The sequence below is a fragment of the Xyrauchen texanus genome, chromosome 22 (genome assembly GCF_025860055.1).
Source record: "Xyrauchen texanus isolate HMW12.3.18 chromosome 22, RBS_HiC_50CHRs, whole genome shotgun sequence".
Classification (NCBI taxonomy): Eukaryota; Metazoa; Chordata; class Actinopteri; order Cypriniformes; family Catostomidae; genus Xyrauchen; species Xyrauchen texanus.
Window position 1 is genome coordinate 38,211,870 of NC_068297.1, and position 17,039 is coordinate 38,228,908.

The 17,039-nt window shown below is 35.9% G+C and overlaps 1 protein-coding gene across 2 annotated transcripts in view; it reads left to right on the forward strand.

Annotated features, from left to right (window-relative positions):
- Nucleotides 1-17,039, forward strand: part of tiam2a (TIAM Rac1 associated GEF 2a) — a 172,324-nt gene that overhangs the window by 12,190 nt on the left and 143,095 nt on the right. Inside the window, exon 1 of one of the 2 annotated variants that reach the window (XM_052154134.1) lies at nt 6,552-6,683. The exons of the other annotated variant lie outside the window; for it this stretch is intronic. The gene's annotated coding sequence lies outside the window, so the exon portion shown is untranslated. Of the gene's footprint in view, nt 1-6,551; nt 6,684-17,039 lie in introns of those variants that run through there. 2 annotated transcript variants of the gene reach the window in all.

Consider the following 17,039-nt stretch of genomic DNA (forward strand, 5'->3'; position numbering starts at 1 on the left):
TTATGTATTCCACTGATCCCAATCCTGACCTTAATTAGGAAATCAAGATTGGAAACTATTAATTAGTTTGCTGATACTTTACATTGGCTAATCTAGTTATTAATTCAACAGTAGAAATTGTATTGGATTGTTTTTCTCCATTGTAATGTTGCAACATTTAAAATAATTTGTAGGTGAATTAAGTAACTAAATACAAGTGAAACAGTGCTCTTAAATTCTTAATTTAACAGAGTAATAGCTCAAATAGACCTTCACTGGAAACTCATTTCTGAGTAAACTCTTTCCCTCAACTCAATTAAGGAATGAGGTCTCAAAATAGTGTATTAAAGTTGCTTAACTTGATGCAAATTGGATGCGACATCACTCAGATTTGCTATTTAAATGTTGTAATTGACTACATTTTAGATCATACAATAACACGTCTCACATTAAGATTATAACTGATTTTAGGTCAATCATTAAACAGACTTAATTCTCAACAGAAATGCGTGTGTTAACGGTCAAGTCTGACCAAAGAGGACATCACACCAAACACCTATTTGCAACAAAACAACATAAATAATACTACAAAATAATTAAACTCCCCAATAAATTCTGTTTTAAATTAAAACAGTTTAAATGCCCCCATATGTTTCCTGTGGCCAAAAATAATGGGTATTCCCCATAGCCTTTTTCATTTGAGTTAACACTTATACACGTATTGTGTAATATATATATATATATATATATATATACACACACATACACCTGCCATGGTCTAATGAAAACAAATAAACCCATACTAGCAAGTCTCAATAATCAGAGGTTCACAGATGCATTGCATGAAACAAGATCTGGGATAATTCTTCTTAAATTATGGCCTATACCCCTTACTACCCTTAAAAGGAATAGTTCAACCAAAAATGACAATTCTCTTATCATTTACTCCCCCTCATGCCATTCCAGATGTGTATGACTTACTTTCTTCTGCAGAACACAAATTAAGATTTTTAGGATAATATTTCAGTTTTGTTGGTCCATACAATGCAAGTGAATGGTGACCAGAAATGTGAAGGTCCACAAGAGAAATAAAAGCAGTATAAAAGTAATCCATACGGCTCTAGTGGTTAAATCCATAACTTCATAAGTGATATAACAGGTGTGGGTGAGAAACCGATAAATTAGATATATAAAATCTAAAGTCTTTTTTTACTTAAAATCTACACTTTCACTTCCATATTCATCCACCTACATGATGAGACTGATCAAAGGTGGACATTTATAGTTAAAAAAAAAAGAACTTAAATATTTTTCTTTTTTTACCCAGACCCATCTAATTGCTTCTGAAAACATAGATTTAACCAATTGAGTCAAATGGATTACTTTTATGCAGCCTTTATCTTCTTTTTGGAACTTCTGTGTTCTGGACACCATTCACTTGCATTGTTAGGACCAACAGACCAGAAATATTCTCCTAAAAATCTTTGTGCTCTGCAGAAGAAAGTCATAGATGGCATGAGGGTGAGTAAATGATGAGAAAATGTTCATTTTTGGTGAAATAACCCTTTAATTAGTGGGTATTACAGCACGTTACACTACACATCCATTTATATGTTTTCCCAATGTTGTTGTTTTTTTCTCCATAGAAACAGCCTTTGATGCTGTATGTTTCAAATACTCTTCTCTTGGTATTTGCTGCTGAGTCTATTGAATTATCTGTCATGACCCTTCATCAATGTACTTGACTTCAGAGTTATGGAAATATATTTATTTTTTCATTGATTTCTATCAGCTAAGCCCTTTGAGGTCTATTAGATATCACGTTAAGTGCATTAAAGATGCACTTTAAACATGCCAGTTCAATTCAAGCAGCAATTCATGAGAATTATACATTTACAAACTGCACCTTGTGGCTGTTCTGTAACTGTTAGGATTAAATAGTAGTTTAAGAGTTACTAAGGGACAAACATGAGCTCTATTTCTGATGTTATGTCTGCACTGTGGTCCACGTGACAAATTATCATGCCACTGTGCATGAAAGACTCATGTCTTCTATAGAGTCCTGGAAAAGTGCCTGATAATGAGCTGGATCATACTGTGATAAAACCATGGAGCACAGTATTTTAGGGGGGAAAAAACCTTGCAAAACTACTGATTCTGCTTTTAAGTTGCTTTGATGATGCCTCTGTTTTCATAGTCGTTAGAGGGCATTGAAATTATACATTCCGTGTATATTTGTGTAAAGAAAATACAGGCTAGAGATATTCATGCCTTCGTTGCAGTTAAAAGCTACTTGCTGCTCTTATGAATGTGGCATTGCTGAAGATGACTGCTGCTCAGACATGGACCCTTTGAGATCACAATATTATTATAGTGAGATCTGATTTTAACAGTGCACACATGCACTCAAATGGTCTTTAACATGCCCGCATCTGATCTAGACAAGACAGTATTGTCAAGAGAATTGTGGATGGAAATACCAGGATGTCATTCAAAGTTCATGACATATAATTGTACACAAGTGCACTGCGTTCTGTCCTGGAACTCCCAGACTTGTCGATTAGAGTGTTTTTATTATACCTTTGACGTTGTCCTCGCTTAAAAAAATAAAAAAGTTTTTGCTGTAACTGTTTTAAAGAAAATGTGATGCAGTAATGAATTAATTTGGTGTATAAATTAAATGGCAAAAAATAATTAAAGCTGATGTGTGTAATGTCATGAAGTTCAAATTATTTAGCGTATCCCTAGTTAACATGCACAATCAAGCATACTATTTGTAAGCAAGCCATTTTTAGGTTGGTTTAATGATGTTGCTTTTTCAAAAAGAAAATTGATACTTTAATTCACCAAAGTGGCATTCAACTGATCACAAAATATAGTCAAGACATTACTGATGTAAACAACAGCACCATCACTGTTTGAAAAAATAATTTTTGATAAAATCTAGATAGGCCCCATTTCCAGCAGCCGAAAGCTATTTGGTTCGTTAAATGAAGCTTGACATAGTCTTTGTGTTTGTTTTTGAGTTGCCACAGTATGCAATAAACTGGCTTGTCTTAAGGCCAATATTAGGTAAAAATGGCAAAAAAAGAAACTGCTTTCTCTAGAAACTCATCAGTCAATCATTGTTTGAGGAATGAAGGCTATATAATGCTTGAAATTGCCAAAAAATACTGAAGATTTCATACAAAGATGTACACTAACAAGGACAGAAAGAGATGTGGAATGCCAGATGTACAACTAAACAAGAGGATAAGTGCATCAGTCTCTAGTTTGAGAAATAGATGCCTCACATGTCCTCAGCTGACAGCTTTATAGAATTTTACCCGCTCAACACCAGTTTAATGTACAACAGTAAAGAGAAGACTCAGAGTTGCAGGCCTTATGGGAGGAATTGCAAAAAAAAAGACACTTTTGAAACAAAAAATCTAAAAGAAAAGGTTAGAGTGTGCAAAGAAACACAGACACTGGACAACAGATAATTGGAAAAGAGTGTTATGGATCTTAACCCCATTGACCTTTTGTGTCAAAAAAAAGAGCTCAGTCAGCTAGACTGTAAGGTGCATGAGAAGTGCCCGACAAGACGGCCACATCTATGGCAAGTGCTACAGGTGTGGGGTGAAATGTCACCCAATTATCTGGACAAATTGACTGTTAGAATGCCAAGGATCTGCAAAGCTGTCATTGTGGCACGTGGAGGATTTTTATTTTATCCCCTTTTCCAGTTTGGGATGCCCAATTCCCACTAATTACTAGGGCCTCGCAGTTACTCATCTCAATTCGGGTGGCAGAGGACAAGTCTCAGTTGCCTCTGCTTCTGAGACACATCTTATCACGTGGCTTGCTGTGCGAGACACCGCGGTGACTTTCATCATGTGGAGGCTCATGCTACTCTCCGTGATCCATGCACAACTTTCCATGGACCCCATTGAGAGTGAGAACCACTTAATTGCGACCATAAGGAGGTTAGCTCAGGTTACTTTTGGTTATTTGGTTGCTTAGGAGACTTGGCTGGAGACACTCAGCACATCCTGGATTCGAACTCGTGACTCAAGGGGTGGTAGTCAGCATCAATAATCACTGAGCTACCCAGGCCCCCCTACGTGGATTTTTTTATGAGAACCCTTTGAAGTAATTTAAGAACTTCTGAAAAAAAAATGTCATTATTTTTACATTATTCCAAACATTTGGCTGTGTGTGTGTGTGTCTATATATATATACATACAGTGGGTACGGAAAGTATTCAGACCCCCTTACATTTATCACTCTTTGTTATATTGCAGCCATTTGCTAAAATCATTTAAGCTCATTTTTTTTTCCTCATTATTGTACACACAGCACCCCATATTGACAGAAAAACACAGAATTGTTGACATTTTTGCACATTTATTAAAAAAGAAAAACTGAAATATCACATGGTCCTAAGTATTCAGACCCTTTGTTCAGTATTTAGTAGAAGCGCCCTTTTGATCTAATACAGCCATGAGTCTTTTTGGGAAAGATGCAACAAGTTTTTCACATCTGGATTTGGGTATCCTCTGCCATTCCTCCTTGCAGATCCCCTCCAGTTCTGTCAGGTTGGATGGTAAACGTTGGTGGACAGCCATTTTCAGGTCTCTCCAGAGATGCTCAATTGGGTTTAAGTCAGGGCTCTGGCTGGGCCATTCAAGAACAGTCACGGAGTTGTTGTGAAGCCACTCCTTCGTTATTTTAGCGGTGTGCTTAGGGTCATTGTCTTGCTGGAAGGTGAACCTTCGGCCCAGTCTGAGGTCCAGAGCACTCTGGAGAAGGTTTTCGTCCAGGATATCCCTGTACTTGGCCGCATTCATCTTTCCCTCGATTGCAACCAGTAGTCCTGTCCCTGCAGCTGAAAAACACCCCCACAGCATGATGCTGCCACCACCATGCTTCACTGTTGAGACTGTATTGGACAGGTGATGAGCAGTGCCTGGTTTTCTCCACACATACCGCTTAGAATTAAGGCCAAAAAGTTCTATCTTGGTCTCATCAGACCAGAGAATCTTATTTATCACCATCTTGGAGTCCTTCAGGTGTTTTTTAGCAAACTCCATGTGGGCTTTCATGTGTCTGCCACTCTGCCATAAAGCCCCGACTGGTGGATGGCTGCAGTGATGGTTGACTTACTAAAACTTTCTCCCATCTCCCGACTGCATCTCTGGAGCTCAGCCACAGTGATCTTTGGGTTCTTCTTTACCTCTCTCACCAAGGCTCCTCTCTCCCGATAGCTCAGTTTGGCCGGACGGCCAGCTCTAGGAAGGGTTCTGGTCGTCCCAAACGTCTTCCATTTAAGGATTATGGAGGCCACTGTGCTCTTATGAACCTTAAGGGTAGCAGACATTTTTTTGTAACCTTGGCCAGATCTGTGCCTTGCCACAATTCTGTCTCTGAGCTCTTCAGGCAGTTCCTTTGACCTCATGATTCTCATTTGCTCTGACATGCACTGTGAGCTGTAAGGTCTTATATAGACAGGTGTGTGGCTTTCCTAATCAAGTCCAATCAGTACAATCAAACACAGCTGGACTCAGTTGAAGGTGTAGAACCATCTCAAGGATGATCAGAAGAAATGGACAGCACCTGAGTTAAATATATGAGTGTCACAGCAAAGGGTCTGAATACTTAGGACCATGTGATATTTCAGTTTTTCTTTTTTAATAAATGTGCAAAAATGTCAACAATTCTGTGTTTTTCTGTCAATATGGGGTGCTGTGTGTACAATAATGAGGAAAAAAATTAACTTAAATGATTTTAGCAAATGGCTGCAATATAACAAAGAGTGAAAAATTTAAGGGGTCTGAATACTTTCCGTACCCACTGTATGTATATATATATATATATATATATATATATATATATATATATATATATATATATATATATATATATATATAATGGAATGTTTTCTTTTCATCTACTTTCATCTTAATTTAATGTGTTTTTTAAATGTAAAATTTTTTACAGTTTATTAATTACAATAGTTATTAGACAAAAGAATGATTGGATATTTTTGCTCATTACCTTTTACATGCTTGCTGTTTCATAATTTGATTTGTTTCATAATTGTTTTACTGCATAAATTAGGCTGGAAAAGGGTTATGTGGCTGGTTTCATTTTTACAATTTAAAGGTGTATTCTGAATGCATATAGCCTATAAAACAGCTCTGTGGTGATAAATTTAATTTGTTAACATGTTGAGAGTAATCTAATCACTGAACAGCGAGATTAAAGGGAGAAAAATAATTTAGGTTCAATCTACTACACAACTCACCAGTAGTAATTTCCCCTGAAACAAGAATAATCAAAACTTCACTGCCACACTCTTACAGGTCCAATTACAGCGATTTAAATGAGCTTAACAGTGTAACCCAGCAACCAAACACGCGTTGCTCTGACAAACATTCTGGACTCCAATCCTTCTGAGATTTGATTGGAGCGCTCCTGCGACTACTTCAATCTGATTGGTAGACTGTGTTGTCTATCACTTTGTGGGCGTAGCAAATGCTTCACGCACTGTAGAGAGAGTTGAATGGAAACCCGAGTGACGAGTCCTTGTGCTCAAATCTGTTGAGAGAGGAGAACTGGAATAAAACTTTGTTCTAGACAAGTCGACTTGATTCCAATAAATGTAACCGTAAAACAACACAGATTAGCGTCTATTTCTTATCCGGTCCTGCGTTTTAGAACTGGTAAGTACAAGTTGCTTGTGTTTTTCTTTGGGCTATTTAATTAGAGCTCAATAGGTTTCTCGTGGTCATTGTTTTTCAGATAGCTTTATCTGGTGCGGGTGTAGGCTACTGCAGGTGAATAGAGGCTACAAGCTGCTTTCTTTTTATGATAATGAATCATTGTCTTATATGTATAAAGCTCTTTTATCTTTACTAATGTTACACGTTTAAACTTTATAACAGATTAAGCATTGTCTTATTAAACCTGTCGATAAGGATTATTTAACTCATAAAACAGTTGGTGCATGCGAATAAGCATGCGTTTTGGCATTTTTAGATAAATTGGTTTCTAAATTTCAAAATGTTAGAAAAATAACCCTTTCACAATAACCAGCATTATTATTTAAGACACAAAATCTAAAAATAGGGGTACCTATTGTTAAAAGAAATAGCATTTCCTGTATGAGCAAAATGTATTTTAGTTCAGTCAAATTTACTTGGCGAACGTTATGCAAAATCATAATGTAATGTTTTTAAATTCTATTGGCCATTATATTGAATGTTCCCTGATCATGTGCTAGTGGAAAATGCAATTCTGGGCCAACCAAATACTACCAAAATTATTTTTTTGCACTAATAATGACCAATAAAATGATTGCTGTCGATTTAACATATTCATTTAGTGTTATTATTTATATAAATAAAAACATTTACGCAATGAATAATTCCTCCTAACCTGTACAAAATTCTGTAATAAAAAATATGTATTTTCCTTCTATTGGAGAAATTAAAGCTACATGCAACTTTTGTTTTTATGAGCCGCATCAGCAGGGGGCAGCCAGCACCCCACAACAAACCTCACAAGCAGAGCAGTCTCAGAATGAGCCGCACATGCATGACGTGTTCTTGGATCAAGCACAATTGAATGCAGGGATCTCGAGACATGCTTTCAAAGTTTCGACTGTTTTTAACTTGACACAGTGTCCTAAACCTGCTGCATTTATTATGCGGAAAACCAGTGAGATGTTCCAAAAGCATCCGCCTGCTGCATGCGTACATCGACGACAATTAAAAACAGCAAGAATGCGTTCTGAGAACAGGACAGATTGACAAACTTGGTTGCAAAATGGATTGATGTCGACTGTAGGCTTATGAAATGGGAATTAAACAAAAGTATAAATTGACTTCTAAAGCCACTTTTTTTCATATTGTCTATTCAATGCAACACAATAATGCACTATTTTTCAATCTGAATATCTAAATTGTTGGCCTTTCTCAACAAATATTGATATATGCGATTAATTGCAATTAATTCAATTCATAATCAGCATGTCATGTAATTAATTTTATTATAATTTTTAATCGATTGTCAGCCCTTGTCAAAATGCTATTGCTATAATGTACAGAATATACAAAAGCTCTACGAAAAGAAAAAAGCAGTAGAATGACATATAATGCTGAATGAAATAATGTTGGCATATAAAGGAGAAAGGTATATTGTGCGTTACGCCTATTGCATGTGTGTATAAAATGATACATTTTGAAAGTGTAGTATTTTAGATGATGCTGTGACCCACTTTTGTTCAAAAGCAAATGCTATGCAAACTACTATTCAAATGTAGGTTTGGAATTACCACAAAGAGAAAAGTGTGAGATTCAGACATCTGGAACAGAAGATAATGGCCATTTTCTCAAAGCTGTGATATACAAATCGCGGGTGTTAGTTTATTAGCTAGTTTGTTTTATTTTATTTATTCATTAAGTGAGAAGTGTGATTCATGATCTCAATTAAAGGTGGACCGTCAGTCTCGCGTGGTGATAATTAAGGTTCAGGCTTTTGTGGAATGGGAAGATCTAGTGGTAGGGTGTGGTTGTAAATTTGAGAAGAACACTGCCATAAAAATGGGCTTATTGAACCCTGGAGAGTGTCAATGAATAGAACAAATACAGACTGACCGCTGAAAGAAGGTCCAGGGATGCCATTTGGCAAAGGTTCCCTGTATAGCTGCAACTACCTACTAAGGGCAGCAGCATAGAGTTTTTTGTGATTTGCAGTTATTAATAATTTTATATGTGGTACACAAGTTTTTGGCCATAAATGGATAATCTTAGTCAGTTTGATGATGTCTTGTGGAAATTATATTTGGCTGAAAATTAACTGCACAAGGGCCGTCTATGTTCACATGGCCAACTGTGTTTAGAGTGGCTATAAAAAGCAGGTGAGGTAAGATGGGTGTTGAAAGCTTCCTGGAGGCGGTGAGCCACCATTTAAGTTTTCATCAATGTTTTTTTTTCCTTACCAGCTCTCCCTGGCAGTATAAAGACAGACATACAAACCACAGGCATGTTCGGTTCTCTGGTGTTTGTCTAACAATGGATGTATACAATTTTTTCCCCCTGCTTCAGACACTGACCTGGGCTGTGTTTCCCAAAAGCATCTTAAGCTTAAATTGATCGTAGAGACCATTGCTGCTAATTGCTGCTACGATCTACTTTGGCTTACAATGATTTTGGGAAATGCAGCCCTGATCTCAAACATAATTATGGCTTATTGGTTACATATTTGATGTCACGAAAGGCAAAGGATAGCTCATACTGCCTATTACAATTAATATAAATAAGGTTACTATTAACGTGAAAATTTTACTTTTTATATGTAAATGTATTTATCTCAAGATTTGCTTTGTAGTTGAGCATTTGAAGCCTACATTCTATTGCACTTTGGATTAAAGTATCTGCCAATGCGTAAATGTTCAGTAAAGGGCAATTTGAGAGTCACACCTGTTACCAAATACATTTTGTCAATTTTAAACACTGACCGTTGAACAAATACCTATATGAGCCACTAACCTACCATACCATGGTGTGATTAACCAGAGAGACTAACCTAACTGGACATATGGCCTGTTCATGTTCAGACCAACACTGTAATTGGTGACAAATTGAAAGCTTTAAGAAGATTAATACCACTATTCAAAGTGAATTGTTCTCTTTCATGTCACGTCTCGGAAGTTGCCTGCATGGTTTAAAAAGACAAAGAAGATTAAACGTCAGTGTGAGTTAAAGTGATGTGTTAAATGAACTGAGCACTGTCCTCCAATTGGAAGGATATGTCCACAATAATGGACGGAACTGTAATATAAGGATTTTTGTACTTCTACACTGATGTACTTATTGTTTATCTCTTCTTTGGAAATGAAAGCCTGTTCTAAAAGGCTTTTTTTTTGGTTGGTCACTATGTAGCTTAATTTCAAGATTGCCATTATACTGTATATTACAGGGGTCGGCAACCTATGGCATGCGTACCACCATTGGCAGGCGGAGGTGTAATCACTGGCATGCCAGCAATGGTGAGAGAGGAGTAGACTGTTTTATTTATATAAATTCCGCACCTGCATTCCAATCTACATGTTGATGTAATCCTTCCTCATGATCTGCGTGCGTGCGTGTTTTCATATGCTGAATGGGAGACTAAATAAAAAGTTAAAATGTGATAAGACTCCAGTATATCCAACAGACACATGCAAGCCATTTGCGCTTCACAAGCCGTCAGTGCTTCATGTTTCGGTTAAGCTCGCGAGTAAATGCACCCACTTTGCTTCGATCAGGCTACGCGGATGACAGCCTACGTTCTGTGTTTCATTTAACTTTTGTTTTCAGAACAACACGCAATGTAATAAGGAAAACACCATTATTAATCCTTGAGATTTCCAACCCAGCATGCAGGTACATCCTCCTTATACCATGGTTACACTCAAAATTACATTAAACAATTTAAAGAGAAAACATAAAAACACATCGTGGGGTTAAAAAGTCTATTAAAAATATAAATTAAACCTGGAAATGAAGTTTTAGGATTTTGCATGTGTGATTCACCGAAAAGGGCTTAACAGCCAGCACAGCCATTGACCAGGAAAATAAAAAAATGGCACTCCGTGTCTAAAAGGTTGCCGACCCCTGATATATTGTTTATTTTGAGCCAATCAGATTTTGGTTTCCCAGTGTTGGGACAGCCACTTTGTTTTGAAACCAAGCTACAAGCTACTCATAACTTAAAAAGTTAAACTACAGTTGAGCTACTCTTAAAAAAAAATTGTTAGCTACAAAAAATGCAATAACTAAGTTTGTTTGAGGTGGTAGGGATAGGGTTAGCATAAAAAACAATAGAAGTCAATTGAGGGAAAGTGTGTGTGTGTGTGTGTGTGTGTGTGAGTGAGTGAGTGAAAGAGAGAAAGTGATTGATCTGTCCAGTATGCATCCAGCTGACACTGGGTCAGGCAGCCGTTCTTCAGATACTAATCATAAGAGTAAACACAGCTGGTGCTGCATCTCCAGAATAGCATCTATTGTTCTGAGTGATGGATGTGTGAGGGTAAAAAGCTACAAGACACTAGATCCAATCCTTATTCCTTCCTTCATAAGTTTTTTTCCATTGATGACACAGTATTACACTAACCTGATCCTTTCAAATGACTCGGGTACAGTGAGCACCAACATCTGCATTAACACTTTATGAACAAATGCACAGATCTGATATTTTTACCACCTCCACACACCCCAGTCGGATGCCGCGTCTCATATTTAAGTGCTCAAATTTCTCGAAATGTCCCGTATTGAAGGCATTGTGTCCTATATTGAAGTGCCATTTGAAAGCTTATGAAAGCCAAAATGCCCATGCTGGACACCATTTTCAATGTCAAAAATGCTGCGTTTTTAGGGTAAATAAAAAATTGGTGAAACAACAATAATAAAACTCTGTGGAAAAAAATTGAGCGAAAAATTGCGTGGACTTTGTGATCAAAATGTTTTTTCTGTCCAAACATACTAAAGAACTGATAATTTCTCACTACATTAATCCTTCATGTAAATTGAGGTCAAGACAGCTAGTGATTGCTTAAATGTAACAAAATGAATGATACTGCAGCACTGCCTCTGCAGAACACCGTCTTGGCTCAAACACACTTGTCTTGTGTTTCTATCTACTTGACCATGGAACGACAACATGAATTTGCCAAGAACTGGGTCCATCTGATTACATAAATACGATTTACTTTGGATTACTCTTGTTCCGTGCCAAGGGACTCACGGCAGGGTGGAGAACACACAGTCTGGTGATAAGAAGACCCACCTGCTATTGCAAGGTCTGTATTGTCACGCCCCTTGGTGGACTTGCGTGGCCCTTCATGTTTCAGACTTTTTGTGTCCGTTCAGTAAAAGACCTGGCCGTGACTGTGGCTGGCTAAGTTAACAGATAAGCAAGCACTGATCGGCACTATTAAACAGAAGTAACATGCCACTTACTGTCCTTAAGCGCTTTACTAAGCTCTGTCCCTCCGCACTGTCTGGCTGATTCCCAGCTGCTTTTAAATGTGTTCTAAGACTCCTTTTACACAGAAATTGACTATTTATCAAATAAAAATTCTGATATGTACTAGTGTGAATTAATAAACCACAAATGGATGTTATTTAATTAAATGTACTGTCTGCATGAGCTGCGTGCTGCAAAGTGAATTTGTGAAACTCCACATTTTGAGCATAGCATGCTTTTTGTAGTAGATGACATTAGAGAGCGCCTATTTAATATTAAACGTGCAGCACCTGCAGGTTATATAGAGTGTTATATATACACACACACACAGGATATGCTGTATAAATAATCTGCATAATGAAATACTGGGTCACGTAACCAATGTCTAATCTGGAAGTGTAAAACTACCGTCAAAAACAAAGAACCAGAAATGCCTTCATGTCAAAATAAAAGTTCGATTTAAAAGTAAATTTAAAGATTTCGTTTTTTGTGTTTTTGTTTGTTTTTCATTGTTAAAATGATGATGGTAAATGGAATAGAGGAGATGTTTTCATTTGTTTTCCTCCTGTAAGATAAGCATCAACATAGTAAATAATAACATGGTAAGAATCATTCTTGATGGTAGAAAATTTGAAGGAAATGGAAGGAATATATTGAAGAGGTTGATAAGGGGAAAAAGGTAAATAAATGGATGAACTTAAAAAATAACGACTCTAAATTCAAATGGCTTAAACAACCCAATAAAAATAAAGAAAATAGTCCTGAAACTTAAGAGTGATCGAGGTGAAATTATATTTTTACTAGAAACACATTTAAATAAAGAGGAACTCAAAATGAGAAAAGTTAGCTTAAGCCCAAGTATTTTCATCATCATATACGTCAGCTAAAAGAGTAGTAATACTGATCAAAAAACATTTGAGTTTTAAAAAATAACTTTGTAAGACATTTAAAGAGGGAAGAAACACGTTGATGAGAGGAGATATAGAAGGACAATTTTTAACTTTGTTAAATGTATGTAATCCACCCGGAGAACAAGTTAAATATTTAAAGAAGATTTGTCTTTGATTGTAACAGAGACAAAGTGTATTAATATTATGGGTGGAGACTTTAATCTTGTTATGAATGAAAGGTTAGATACTCGGAGTACCTAAAAACATAAATCATCAAAGGGTGCAACACTTCTGTGCCAGGCACAGGTTAATGGATGTTGGGTTTGATGGATGTGTGGTGCCATGCACCCAAGTGTTAAAGATTTGAGCTATTATTCTGAAGCTCATTATATTTATTCCTGGTTAGATTATATGTTTGTTTAAGAATGATGTATTAAGGGTTAAAAGATTTGAGATTTTTAACAAAAACTTTAGTAGATTGCAGCAGTTATCATGGAAATTAATTTTTGGTATTCACAATGGACTTCAGTATGTAGCTTTAATAACTATTTTCTAAGATAAATATTTTTTTAAAGATACTGAGAATTATATATATAAAAAAATAACAATGAATGGAAGGAAAAGACAGAAATAGCGTTACGTTATAGGAATTATTATCAGACTCTTTATAAACCAGAGATATCACAGATCGATATAGATTCTTTAAATCTCCCTACAGTTACAAGCCAACAAAATAATGACTTAGTTTATCCTATTACTGAGGCAGAGATTTTCACTGTACTTTGAAAAAACTTCCTGGAAATTATGGTTTCACAAATTAGGCTTATAAATAATTTAATGAACTGTTATCTCCAATATTACCTGAAGTTTTTAATTTGATCCTAGAAAAAGGCGAGTGGCCGCAGACATGGAATTCATCAATTAAATCAGTTATATTAAAAGAAGGAAAGGACCCCACACAAGTGTTCAACATACAGACCAATATCTCTTGTAAATGTAGATAAAAAATTTTCACATGAATAATAGCTGCAAGACTCTCTTATATAATTCCAAATATAGTACATTTAGATCAAACAGGATTTGTGAAAAAAAATTTCATTGTTTGTTAATGTGGGATGAACACTTATCGTCTTATCCAAGTATTGATATTGACCTTGGATGCCAAAAAGCTTTCGATAGTTTGTCATGTCCTTTTATATTTGAAACATGTGAGGCTTTTGGTTTTAACCAGAAGTTTATTAATTTGATGAAAAGAGATATACAGTCAATAAAATGCAAGTGTGAGGTTCAATGGAAATCTTTCAGAAACATTTGAATTAAAGAGAGGAGCAAGACAAGGGGATCAATTATCACCTCTAATATTTGCTCTATGTATATATATCCTCTAGCACAATATATAAGAATTAATTGTAGAGTGAAGGGTCTTAAAGTTGAGGCAGGAGAAAATCAACTTGCACTTTACACAGATGATGTGATATTGTTTTTAACAAAAGTAAAGACCTTATTACCTTATTATTATTTACATATGTATTACAGCACATTAATATTCTATGGGAAAAATAAAAATGTGGGTAATGTATATTACTGTATAGGTGAAACGACTTGTTTAAGATAAATAGCACAAGATTCAGATTTCACTCAAAATGACTCTGATGGTGTTTTTAATTTCTGGGCGAGTAAAGGATTTATAATATATTGTCAACTGTATGATGAAAAAGGGATGATTACATTTGAGGAACTAGTATTCAAATATGGCTAGGAAATAATTTTATGATACAATTATACAATTAAAAAGCTGTCTGAAAGATTAAACTTAAATAAATTAGATGATATTCACCCCTTTTGAGGTATATAATACAAGTCAATAAAACTTTTCAAGAAAATTTTCTTTTTGTTATATGTCCTGTAGTCCTTAATAGAGATGAGCTGTATTTGTTTAGGATCTTAAGAATTACAGCCCTTGTGGGGTCTGGGTAGCTCAGCAAGTATTGGCGCTGCATGACTAGCACCCCTGGAGTCGCGAGTTCGAATCCAGCCAGGTCTCTTAAGCAACCAAATTGGCCTGGTTGCTTGGGGGCATGGGGTAACCGCCTCTTGGTCACGATTAGTGGTGCTTGCTCTCAATGGGGCATGTGGTAAATTGTGCATGGATCGCAGAGAGTAGAATGAGCCTCCACATTTTGTGAGTCTCTGCGGTGTCATGCACAGCAAGCCACGTGATAAGATGCACGGATTGACTGTCTCGGAAGCGGAGGCAACTGAGACTTGTCCTCTGCAACCCGGGTTGAGTTGAGTAACCACGCTACCACGAGGACCTACTAAGTAGTGGGAATTGGGCATTCCAAATTGGCGAGGGAAAAAAAAATAAAGAATTACAGCCCTTAAACAAATAACACGAAATTGGAGAAGATAAGAAGCCCCTGTTTTAGAAGTACTGAAAATATATTCTATAGAGATGGTAACATGTGAAATTAATAGAAAATAGTTTTTTGAAAAAAGATGGGCTCCATTTAATCTAATATAGGAAATTAATATGAGATTTGAACAGATGGATACAATAAAGTAAAAAAATATTATTTTGATGCATGTAATTTTAAGAAATTTCTAAATAAATGAGTGTAGAAAAATTTATTTTGATTATTATTATTTAGGGCTTTCAATCTATTAAAATGTTTAATAAAATGAATTGTGACATGCCAATTAATTAATGGAATTAATCAAAATTAATTGCATACATCATTATTTGCTGAGAAAGGCCCCTGAATAAAGATAATTAATATAAATTATGCATAATAATTAAACATTTTAAAATGTAATATATAGGGCCTATAGGAAATATGTCATACGGATTGAAATTCAATTTGAAATTAATCACATTATTGTGGCAGATATAGCATTGATTAGACGATCTAAAAAGTGGCTTAAGAACTCTATATATTGTTTGCTTTATTCTCATATCATTGAACAAACTACAGTTGCAGCAATCTGTTTTGCATTGAGTTCATCAATGTGTCCAGTTCTCACAGAACATGTTCTTGCACTCCATCTGCGTTATTTTTAATTGTCTCTCCATTAACATGTGCGTGCCTCAGACAGACGTGTTTGGAGAGTCTCACTGGTATTCAGTGTCATAAATGGTGCATGTCTAGGATGCTGTATCTAGTGGAATCTTTAAAAATCGCATCTCAAGATCCCTATATTGTGTTGTGCTTCCTCAGTGAGTGGTTCTCATTCGTGGCTGCACTGCTTGTGAGTTTTATTAAATGAAGATTGGGATTAATCTAAAAATCGATATTTTTACCCAGCCCTATAATCGTGCATAGTTTGAATAGCAAAATAAATGGGTTAATGAACATCCCATCTTCCTTGTTGTTGACATTAAAGGCCATGTGCCCAAATAAAAATGGTATTTTGACATTAAATCATCTGTCATTTCATAGTAGCTAGCCAAAGTAGGCCAATCCCAACATGGAATGGTTGCGGGATATCCTCAAAAACCGTGAATAATGTAAAAAAAAATTGTACCCAGACTATATTAAATACAGGTTCATACAGGTTCCGAGGAAACACTTTGTTTGAGCTGACCACAGGCTGGTGAGAGCATGAAAATATTGAAATTCAGACATTTTCCAAACACTGAAATGTAGGGGTGGAAAAATGCATCAATGCACTGATTATGAAATTAAAGAATTAATTATCATTATATATGAATACCCAATGTGTCTATCTCATATTACAAGAACTGTCTTGCAAAAGCATGCCAGATTAAAGGGAAAGAAAGGGCACTTTGAAAGAAAGTTTAAGCAGCCGAGTTCACCCCGCAAACCTACATAAGATAAAATGAATGGACAGACAGACAGATGGATACTGCCAAATTTGGCTTTCTGTGTCTTTATTTAAAGCTGTTTGCATCCCAGGTAGCCAAAATGTTTTGGCCCAATAATGGCCCAGATCCGGTAGAGAATCGTTATCAAATCATTGTCAGAGCAAACCATCACACCCCTTCTGAAAGGCTAAAGATTTAAAATGTCCAGTTTCAGGATATTTATCAGTTACAGGTCATGTAAATAATTGAGCATATTACCATGAACTGCATAAGAAAAAATATGCCCAATTATTTACATGACCTGTAACTGATAAATATCCTGTAACTGATAAATATAGCAATTTCAATAGTTG